The 7,500-nt window shown below is 47.1% G+C and overlaps 20 non-coding genes and 5 pseudogenes across 20 annotated transcripts; all 25 read left to right on the top strand.

Annotated features, from left to right (window-relative positions):
- The first annotated feature begins 44 nt into the window (after positions 1–44).
- On the top strand, positions 45–163 carry LOC146289885 (5S ribosomal RNA; annotated as a pseudogene).
- Positions 164–363: 200 nt separating this feature from the next.
- Positions 364–482, top strand: LOC146289884 (5S ribosomal RNA). Its single transcript, XR_014755453.1, has one exon. It is a non-coding gene; the product is annotated as a 5S ribosomal RNA (ribosomal RNA).
- A 172-nt stretch (positions 483–654) lies between these two features.
- On the top strand, positions 655–773 carry LOC146289883 (5S ribosomal RNA). Its single transcript, XR_014755452.1, has one exon. It is a non-coding gene; the product is annotated as a 5S ribosomal RNA (ribosomal RNA).
- A 180-nt stretch (positions 774–953) lies between these two features.
- LOC146289882 (5S ribosomal RNA) lies at positions 954–1,072 on the top strand. Its single transcript, XR_014756839.1, has one exon. It is a non-coding gene; the product is annotated as a 5S ribosomal RNA (ribosomal RNA).
- A 188-nt stretch (positions 1,073–1,260) lies between these two features.
- LOC146289881 (5S ribosomal RNA) lies at positions 1,261–1,379 on the top strand (annotated as a pseudogene).
- Positions 1,380–1,567: 188 nt separating this feature from the next.
- Positions 1,568–1,686, top strand: LOC146289880 (5S ribosomal RNA; annotated as a pseudogene).
- A 173-nt stretch (positions 1,687–1,859) lies between these two features.
- On the top strand, positions 1,860–1,978 carry LOC146289879 (5S ribosomal RNA). The gene has a single exon (XR_014755451.1). It is a non-coding gene; the product is annotated as a 5S ribosomal RNA (ribosomal RNA).
- A 182-nt stretch (positions 1,979–2,160) lies between these two features.
- On the top strand, positions 2,161–2,279 carry LOC146289878 (5S ribosomal RNA). The gene has a single exon (XR_014755450.1). It is a non-coding gene; the product is annotated as a 5S ribosomal RNA (ribosomal RNA).
- A 172-nt stretch (positions 2,280–2,451) lies between these two features.
- Positions 2,452–2,570, top strand: LOC146289877 (5S ribosomal RNA). Its single transcript, XR_014755449.1, has one exon. It is a non-coding gene; the product is annotated as a 5S ribosomal RNA (ribosomal RNA).
- Positions 2,571–2,746: 176 nt separating this feature from the next.
- Positions 2,747–2,865, top strand: LOC146289876 (5S ribosomal RNA). The gene has a single exon (XR_014755448.1). It is a non-coding gene; the product is annotated as a 5S ribosomal RNA (ribosomal RNA).
- Positions 2,866–3,057: 192 nt separating this feature from the next.
- LOC146289875 (5S ribosomal RNA) lies at positions 3,058–3,166 on the top strand (annotated as a pseudogene).
- A 188-nt stretch (positions 3,167–3,354) lies between these two features.
- Positions 3,355–3,473, top strand: LOC146289874 (5S ribosomal RNA). The gene has a single exon (XR_014757109.1). It is a non-coding gene; the product is annotated as a 5S ribosomal RNA (ribosomal RNA).
- Positions 3,474–3,659: 186 nt separating this feature from the next.
- On the top strand, positions 3,660–3,768 carry LOC146289873 (5S ribosomal RNA; annotated as a pseudogene).
- Positions 3,769–3,960: 192 nt separating this feature from the next.
- LOC146289872 (5S ribosomal RNA) lies at positions 3,961–4,079 on the top strand. The gene has a single exon (XR_014757473.1). It is a non-coding gene; the product is annotated as a 5S ribosomal RNA (ribosomal RNA).
- Positions 4,080–4,261: 182 nt separating this feature from the next.
- On the top strand, positions 4,262–4,380 carry LOC146289871 (5S ribosomal RNA). The gene has a single exon (XR_014756838.1). It is a non-coding gene; the product is annotated as a 5S ribosomal RNA (ribosomal RNA).
- A 174-nt stretch (positions 4,381–4,554) lies between these two features.
- On the top strand, positions 4,555–4,673 carry LOC146289870 (5S ribosomal RNA). Its single transcript, XR_014756837.1, has one exon. It is a non-coding gene; the product is annotated as a 5S ribosomal RNA (ribosomal RNA).
- A 190-nt stretch (positions 4,674–4,863) lies between these two features.
- On the top strand, positions 4,864–4,982 carry LOC146289869 (5S ribosomal RNA). The gene has a single exon (XR_014757794.1). It is a non-coding gene; the product is annotated as a 5S ribosomal RNA (ribosomal RNA).
- A 178-nt stretch (positions 4,983–5,160) lies between these two features.
- On the top strand, positions 5,161–5,279 carry LOC146289868 (5S ribosomal RNA). The gene has a single exon (XR_014757108.1). It is a non-coding gene; the product is annotated as a 5S ribosomal RNA (ribosomal RNA).
- Positions 5,280–5,461: 182 nt separating this feature from the next.
- LOC146289867 (5S ribosomal RNA) lies at positions 5,462–5,580 on the top strand. Its single transcript, XR_014755446.1, has one exon. It is a non-coding gene; the product is annotated as a 5S ribosomal RNA (ribosomal RNA).
- Positions 5,581–5,754: 174 nt separating this feature from the next.
- On the top strand, positions 5,755–5,873 carry LOC146289866 (5S ribosomal RNA). The gene has a single exon (XR_014755445.1). It is a non-coding gene; the product is annotated as a 5S ribosomal RNA (ribosomal RNA).
- Positions 5,874–6,051: 178 nt separating this feature from the next.
- On the top strand, positions 6,052–6,170 carry LOC146289865 (5S ribosomal RNA). The gene has a single exon (XR_014757472.1). It is a non-coding gene; the product is annotated as a 5S ribosomal RNA (ribosomal RNA).
- A 178-nt stretch (positions 6,171–6,348) lies between these two features.
- LOC146289864 (5S ribosomal RNA) lies at positions 6,349–6,467 on the top strand. The gene has a single exon (XR_014756836.1). It is a non-coding gene; the product is annotated as a 5S ribosomal RNA (ribosomal RNA).
- A 174-nt stretch (positions 6,468–6,641) lies between these two features.
- On the top strand, positions 6,642–6,760 carry LOC146289863 (5S ribosomal RNA). The gene has a single exon (XR_014756835.1). It is a non-coding gene; the product is annotated as a 5S ribosomal RNA (ribosomal RNA).
- Positions 6,761–6,946: 186 nt separating this feature from the next.
- On the top strand, positions 6,947–7,065 carry LOC146289862 (5S ribosomal RNA). The gene has a single exon (XR_014757793.1). It is a non-coding gene; the product is annotated as a 5S ribosomal RNA (ribosomal RNA).
- Positions 7,066–7,239: 174 nt separating this feature from the next.
- Positions 7,240–7,358, top strand: LOC146289861 (5S ribosomal RNA). The gene has a single exon (XR_014755444.1). It is a non-coding gene; the product is annotated as a 5S ribosomal RNA (ribosomal RNA).
- Positions 7,359–7,500: the final 142 nt, after the last annotated feature.

Here is a 7,500-nt window from a genome sequence, read left to right as displayed (position 1 = left end):
CTAAATCTGTATATGGATAAGTAGCCTATGGTTGTCAACTTATTTCGTACGGCCATACCAGCCTGGCAACGCCAGATCACGTCTGATCTCGGAAGCTAAGCAGGGTCGGGCCTGGTTAGTACTTGGATGGGAGACCGCCTGGGAATACCAGGTGCTGTATGCTCTTTTGCTCATTCACTTAGAAACTGACATCTTGCAATATGCACAAGTAGTCCTTCATGAAAGGGGCTGGAAGCTGTTTTCATTTTGACACGAGAGAGAGAGAGAGAGAGAGAGAGAGAGAGAGAGAGAGAGAGAGACTACCTTGCATTGTCAATTGCTAAATCTGTATATGGATAAGTAGCCTATGGTTGTCAACTTATTTCGTACGGCCATACCAGCCTGGCAACGCCCGATCTCGTCTGATCTCGGAAGCTAAGCAGGGTCGGGCCTGGTTAGTACTTGGATGGGAGACCGCCTGGGAATACCAGGTGCTGTATGCTCTTTTGCTCATTCACTTAGAAACTGAAATCTTGCAATATGCACAAGTAGTCCTTCATGAAAGGGGCTGGAAGCTGTTTTCATTTTGACACGAGAGAGAGAGAGAGAGACTACCTTGCATTGTCAATTGCTAAATCTGTATATGGATAAGTAGCCTATGGTTGTCAACTTATTTCGTACGGCCATACCAGCCTGGCAACGCCCGATCTCGTCTGATCTCGGAAGCTAAGCAGGGTCGGGCCTGGTTAGTACTTGGATGGGAGACCGCCTGGGAATACCAGGTGCTGTATGCTCTTTTGCTCATTCACTTAGAAACTGAAATCTTACAATATGCACAAGTAGTCCTTCATGAAAGGGGCTGGAAGCTGTTTTCATTTTGACACGAGAGAGAGAGAGAGAGAGAGAGAGACCACCTTGCATTGTCAATTGCTAAATCTGTATATGGATAAGTAGCCTATGGTTGTCAACTTATTTCGTACGGCCATACCAGCCTGGCAACGCCCGATCACGTCTGATCTCGGAAGCTAAGCAGGGTCGGGCCTGGTTAGTACTTGGATGGGAGACCGCCTGGGAATACCAGGTGCTGTATGCTCTTTTGCTCATTCACTTAGAAACTGACATCTTGCAATATGCACAAGTAGTCCTTCATGAAAGGGGCTGGAAGCTGTTTTCATTTTGACACGAGAGAGAGAGAGAGAGAGAGAGAGAGAGAGAGACCACCTTGCATTGTCAATTGCTAAATCTGTATATGGATAAGTAGCCTATGGTTGTCAACTTATTTCGTACGGCCATACCAGCCTGGCAACGCCCGATCACGTCTGATCTCGTAAGCTAAGCAGGGTCGGGCCTGGTTAGTACTTGGATGGGAGACCGCCTGGGAATACCAGGTGCTGTATGCTCTTTTGCTCATTCACTTAGAAACTGACATCTTGCAATATGCACAAGTAGTCCTTCATGAAAGGGGCTGGAAGCTGTTTTCATTTTGACACGAGAGAGAGAGAGAGAGAGAGAGAGAGAGAGAGACTACCTTGCATTGTCAATTGCTAAATCTGTATATGGATAAGTAGCCTATGGTTGTCAACTTATTTCGTACGGCCATACCAGCCTGGCAACGCCCGATCTCGTCTGATCTCGGAAGCTGAGCAGGGTCGGGCCTGGTTAGTACTTGGATGGGAGACAGCCTGGGAATACCAGGTGCTGTATGCTCTTTTGCTCATTCACTTAGAAAACTGAAATCTTGCAATATGCACAAGTAGTCCTTCATGAAAGGGGCTGGAAGCTGTTTTCATTTTGACACGAGAGAGAGAGAGAGAGACCACCTTGCATTGTCAATTGCTAAATCTGTATATGGATAAGTAGCCTATGGTTGTCAACTTATTTCGTACGGCCATACCAGCCTGGCAACGCCCGATCTCGTCTGATCTCGGAAGCTAAGCAGGGTCGGGCCTGGTTAGTACTTGGATGGGAGACCGCCTGGGAATACCAGGTGCTGTATGCTCTTTTGCTCATTCACTTAGAAACTGACATCTTGCAATATGCACAAGTAGTCCTTCATGAAAGGGGCTGGAAGCTGTTTTCATTTTGACACGAGAGAGAGAGAGAGAGAGAGAGAGAGACTACCTTGCATTGTCAATTGCTAAATCTGTATATGGATAAGTAGCCTATGGTTGTCAACTTATTTCGTACGGCCATACCAGCCTGGCAACGCCCGATCTCGTCTGATCTCGGAAGCTAAGCAGGGTCGGGCCTGGTTAGTACTTGGATGGGAGACCGCCTGGGAATACCAGGTGCTGTATGCTCTTTTGCTCATTCACTTAGAAACTGACATCTTGCAATATGCACAAGTAGTCCTTCATGAAAGGGGCTGGAAGCTGTTTTCATTTTGACACGAGAGAGAGAGAGAGAGACCACCTTGCATTGTTAATTGCTAAATCTGTATATGGATAAGTAGCCTATGGTTGTCAACTTATTTCGTACGGCCATACCAGCCTGGCAACGCCCGATCTCGTCTGATCTCGGAAGCTAAGCAGGGTCGGGCCTGGTTAGTACTTGGATGGGAGACCGCCTGGGAATACCAGGTGCTGTATGCTCTTTTGCTCATTCACTTAGAAACTGACATCTTGCAATATGCACAAGTAGTCCTTCATGAAAGGGGCTGGAAGCTGTTTTCATTTTGACACGAGAGAGAGAGAGAGAGAGAGACTACCTTGCATTGTCAATTGCTAAATCTGTATATGGATAAGTAGCCTATGGTTGTCAACTTATTTCGTACGGCCATACCAGCCTGGCAACGCCCGATCTCGTCTGATCTCGGAAGCTAAGCAGGGTCGGGCCTGGTTAGTACTTGGATGGGAGACCGCCTGGGAATACCAGGTGCTGTATGCTCTTTTGCTCATTCACTTAGAAACTGAAATCTTGCAATATGCACAAGTAGTCCTTCATGAAAGGGGCTGGAAGCTGTTTTCATTTTGACACGAGAGAGAGAGAGAGAGAGAGAGAGAGAGAGAGAGAGACTACCTTGCATTGTCAATTGCTAAATCTGTATATGGATAAGTAGCCTATGGTTGTCAACTTATTTCGTACGGCCATACCAGCCTGGCCACGCCTGATCTCGGAAGCTAAGCAGGGTCGGGCCTGGTTAGTACTTGGATGGGAGACCGCCTGGGAATACTAGGTGCTGTATGCTCTTTTGCTCATTCACTTAGAAACTGACATCTTGCAATATGCACAAGTAGTCCTTCATGAAAGGGGCTGGAAGCTGTTTTCATTTTGACACGAGAGAGAGAGAGAGAGAGAGAGAGAGAGAGAGACTACCTTGCATTGTCAATTGCTAAATCTGTATATGGATAAGTAGCCTATGGTTGTCAACTTATTTTGTACGGCCATACCAGCCTGGCAACGCCCGATCTCGTCTGATCTCGGAAGCTAAGCAGGGTCGGGCCTGGTTAGTACTTGGATGGGAGACCGCCTGGGAATACCAGGTGCTGTATGCTCTTTTGCTCATTCACTTAGAAACTGACATCTTGCAATATGCACAAGTAGTCCTTCATGAAAGGGGCTGGAAGCTGTTTTCATTTTGACACGAGAGAGAGAGAGAGAGAGAGAGAGAGAGAGACTACCTTGCATTGTCAATTGCTAAATCTGTATATGGATAAGTAGCCTATGGTTGTCAACTTATTTCGTACGGCCATACCAGCCTGGCAACGCCTGATCTCGGAAGCTAAGCAGGGTCGGGCCTGGTTAGTACTTGGATGGGAGACCGCCTGGGAATACCAGGTGCTGTATGCTCTTTTGCTCATTCACTTAGAAACTGAAATCTTGCAATATGCACAAGTAGTCCTTCATGAAAGGGGCTGGAAGCTGTTTTCATTTTGACACGAGAGAGAGAGAGAGAGAGAGAGAGAGAGAGAGAGAGACTACCTTGCATTGTCAATTGCTAAATCTGTATATGGATAAGTAGCCTATGGTTGTCAACTTATTTCGTACGGCCATACCAGCCTGGCAACGCCCGATCTCGTCTGATCTCGGAAGCTAAGCAGGGTCGGGCCTGGTTGGTACTTGGATGGGAGACCGCCTGGGAATACCAGGTGCTGTATGCTCTTTTGCTCATTCACTTAGAAACTGACATCTTGCAATATGCACAAGTAGTCCTTCATGAAAGGGGCTGGAAGCTGTTTTCATTTTGACACGAGAGAGAGAGAGAGAGAGAGAGAGAGACCACCTTGCATTGTCAATTGCTAAATCTGTATATGGATAAGTAGCCTATGGTTGTCAACTTATTTCGTACGGCCATACCAGCCTGGCAACGCCCGATCACGTCTGATCTCGGAAGCTAAGCAGGGTCGGGCCTGGTTAGTACTTGGATGGGAGACCGCCTGGGAATACCAGGTGCTGTATGCTCTTTTGCTCATTCACTTAGAAACTGACATCTTGCAATATGCACAAGTAGTCCTTCATGAAAGGGGCTGGAAGCTGTTTTCATTTTGACACGAGAGAGAGAGAGAGAGAGACCACCTTGCATTGTCAATTGCTAAATCTGTATATGGATAAGTAGCCTATGGTTGTCAACTTATTTCGTACGGCCATACCAGCCTGGCAACGCCCGATCACGTCTGATCTCGGAAGCTAAGCAGGGTCGGGCCTGGTTAGTACTTGGATGGGAGACCGCCTGGGAATACCAGGTGCTGTATGCTCTTTTGCTCATTCACTTAGAAACTGACATCTTGCAATATGCACAAGTAGTCCTTCATGAAAGGGGCTGGAAGCTGTTTTCATTTTGACACGAGAGAGAGAGAGAGAGAGAGAGAGAGAGAGAGAGACTACCTTGCATTGTCAATTGCTAAATCTGTATATGGATAAGTAGCCTATGGTTGTCAACTTATTTCGTACGGCCATACCAGCCTGGCAACGCCCGATCTCGTCTGATCTCGGAAGCTAAGCAGGGTCGGGCCTGGTTAGTACTTGGATGGGAGACCGCCTCGGAATACCAGGTGCTGTATGCTCTTTTGCTCATTCACTTAGAAACTGACATCTTGCAATATGCACAAGTAGTCCTTCATGAAAGGGGCTGGAAGCTGTTTTCATTTTGACACGAGAGAGAGAGAGAGAGAGAGAGACTACCTTGCATTGTCAATTGCTAAATACTTATATGGATAAGTAGCCTATGGTTGTCAACTTATTTTGTACGGCCATACCAGCCTGGCAACGCCCGATCTCGTCTGATCTCGGAAGCTAAGCAGGGTCGGGCCTGGTTAGTACTTGGATGGGAGACCGCCTGGGAATACCAGGTGCTGTATGCTCTTTTGCTCATTCACTTAGAAACTGACATCTTGCAATATGCACAAGTAGTCCTTCATGAAAGGGGCTGGAAGCTGTTTTCATTTTGACACGAGAGAGAGAGAGAGAGAGAGAGAGAGACTACCTTGCATTGTCAATTGCTAAATCTGTATATGGATAAGTAGCCTATGGTTGTCAACTTATTTCGTACGGCCATACCAGCCTGGCAACGCCCGATCTCGTCTGATCTCGGAAGCTAAGCAGGGTCGGGCCTGGTTAGTACTTGGATGGGAGACCGCCTGGGAATACCAGGTGCTGTATGCTCTTTTGCTCATTCACTTAGAAACTGAAATCTTGCAATATGCACAAGTAGTCCTTCATGAAAGGGGCTGGAAGCTGTTTTCATTTTGACACGAGAGAGAGAGAGAGAGAGACCACCTTGCATTGTCAATCGCTAAATCTGTATATGGATAAGTAGCCTATGGTTGTCAACTTATTTCGTACGGCCATACCAGCCTGGCAACGCCCGATCTCGTCTGATCTCGGAAGCTAAGCAGGGTCGGGCCTGGTTAGTACTTGGATGGGAGACCGCCTGGGAATACCAGGTGCTGTATGCTCTTTTGCTCATTCACTTAGAAACTGACATCTTGCAATATGCACAAGTAGTCCTTCATGAAAGGGGCTGGAAGCTGTTTTCATTTTGACACGAGAGAGAGAGAGAGAGAGAGAGACTACCTTGCATTGTCAATTGCTAAATCTGTATATCGATAAGTAGCCTATGGTTGTCAACTTATTTCGTACGGCCATACCAGCCTGGCAACGCCCGATCTCGTCTGATCTCGGAAGCTAAGCAGGGTCGGGCCTGGTTGGTACTTGGATGGGAGACCGCCTGGGAATACCAGGTGCTGTATGCTCTTTTGCTCATTCACTTAGAAACTGACATCTTGCAATATGCACAAGTAGTCCTTCATGAAAGGGGCTGGAAGCTGTTTTCATTTTGACACGAGAGAGAGAGAGAGAGAGAGAGACCACCTTGCATTGTCAATTGCTAAATCTGTATATGGATAAGTAGCCTATGGTTGTCAACTTATTTCGTACGGCCATACCAGCCTGGCAACGCCCGATCACGTCTGATCTCGGAAGCTAAGCAGGGTCGGGCCTGGTTAGTACTTGGATGGGAGACCGCCTGGGAATACCAGGTGCTGTATGCTCTTTTGCTCATTCACTTAGAAACTGACATCTTGCAATATGCACAAGTAGTCCTTCATGAAAGGGGCTGGAAGCTGTTTTCATTTTGACACGAGAGAGAGAGAGAGAGAGACCACCTTGCATTGTCAATTGCTAAATCTGTATATGGATAAGTAGCCTATGGTTGTCAACTTATTTCGTACGGCCATACCAGCCTGGCAACGCCCGATCACGTCTGATCTCGGAAGCTAAGCAGGGTCGGGCCTGGTTAGTACTTGGATGGGAGACCGCCTGGGAATACCAGGTGCTGTATGCTCTTTTGCTCATTCACTTAGAAACTGACATCTTGCAATATGCACAAGTAGTCCTTCATGAAAGGGGCTGGAAGCTGTTTTCATTTTGACACGAGAGAGAGAGAGAGAGAGAGAGAGAGAGAGACTACCTTGCATTGTCAATTGCTAAATCTGTATATGGATAAGTAGCCTATGGTTGTCAACTTATTTCGTACGGCCATACCAGCCTGGCAACGCCCGATCTCGTCTGATCTCGGAAGCTAAGCAGGGTCGGGCCTGGTTAGTACTTGGATGGGAGACCGCCTCGGAATACCAGGTGCTGTATGCTCTTTTGCTCATTCACTTAGAAACTGACATCTTGCAATATGCACAAGTAGTCCTTCATGAAAGGGGCTGGAAGCTGTTTTCATTTTGACACGAGAGAGAGAGAGAGAGAGACCACCTTGCATTGTCAATCGCTAAATCTGTATATGGATAAGTAGCCTATGGTTGTCAACTTATTTCGTACGGCCATACCAGCCTGGCAACGCCCGATCTCGTCTGATCTCGGAAGCTAAGCAGGGTCGGGCCTGGTTAGTACTTGGATGGGAGACCGCCTGGGAATACCAGGTGCTGTATGCTCTTTTGCTCATTCACTTAGAAACTGACATCTTGCAATATGCACAAGTAGTCCTTCATGAAAGGGGCTGGAAGCTGTTTTCATTTTGACACGAGAGAGAGAGAGAGAGAGAGAGACTACCTTGCATTGTCAATTGCTAAATCT

This window comes from Hypomesus nipponensis, chromosome 5, assembly GCF_054491055.1.
Source record: "Hypomesus nipponensis isolate SF chromosome 5, ASM5449105v1, whole genome shotgun sequence".
Lineage (NCBI taxonomy): Eukaryota > Metazoa > Chordata > Actinopteri > Osmeriformes > Osmeridae > Hypomesus > Hypomesus nipponensis.
The sequence above is the reverse complement of the archived record's forward strand: the minus strand, read 5'-3'. Positions and strand labels throughout refer to the sequence as shown.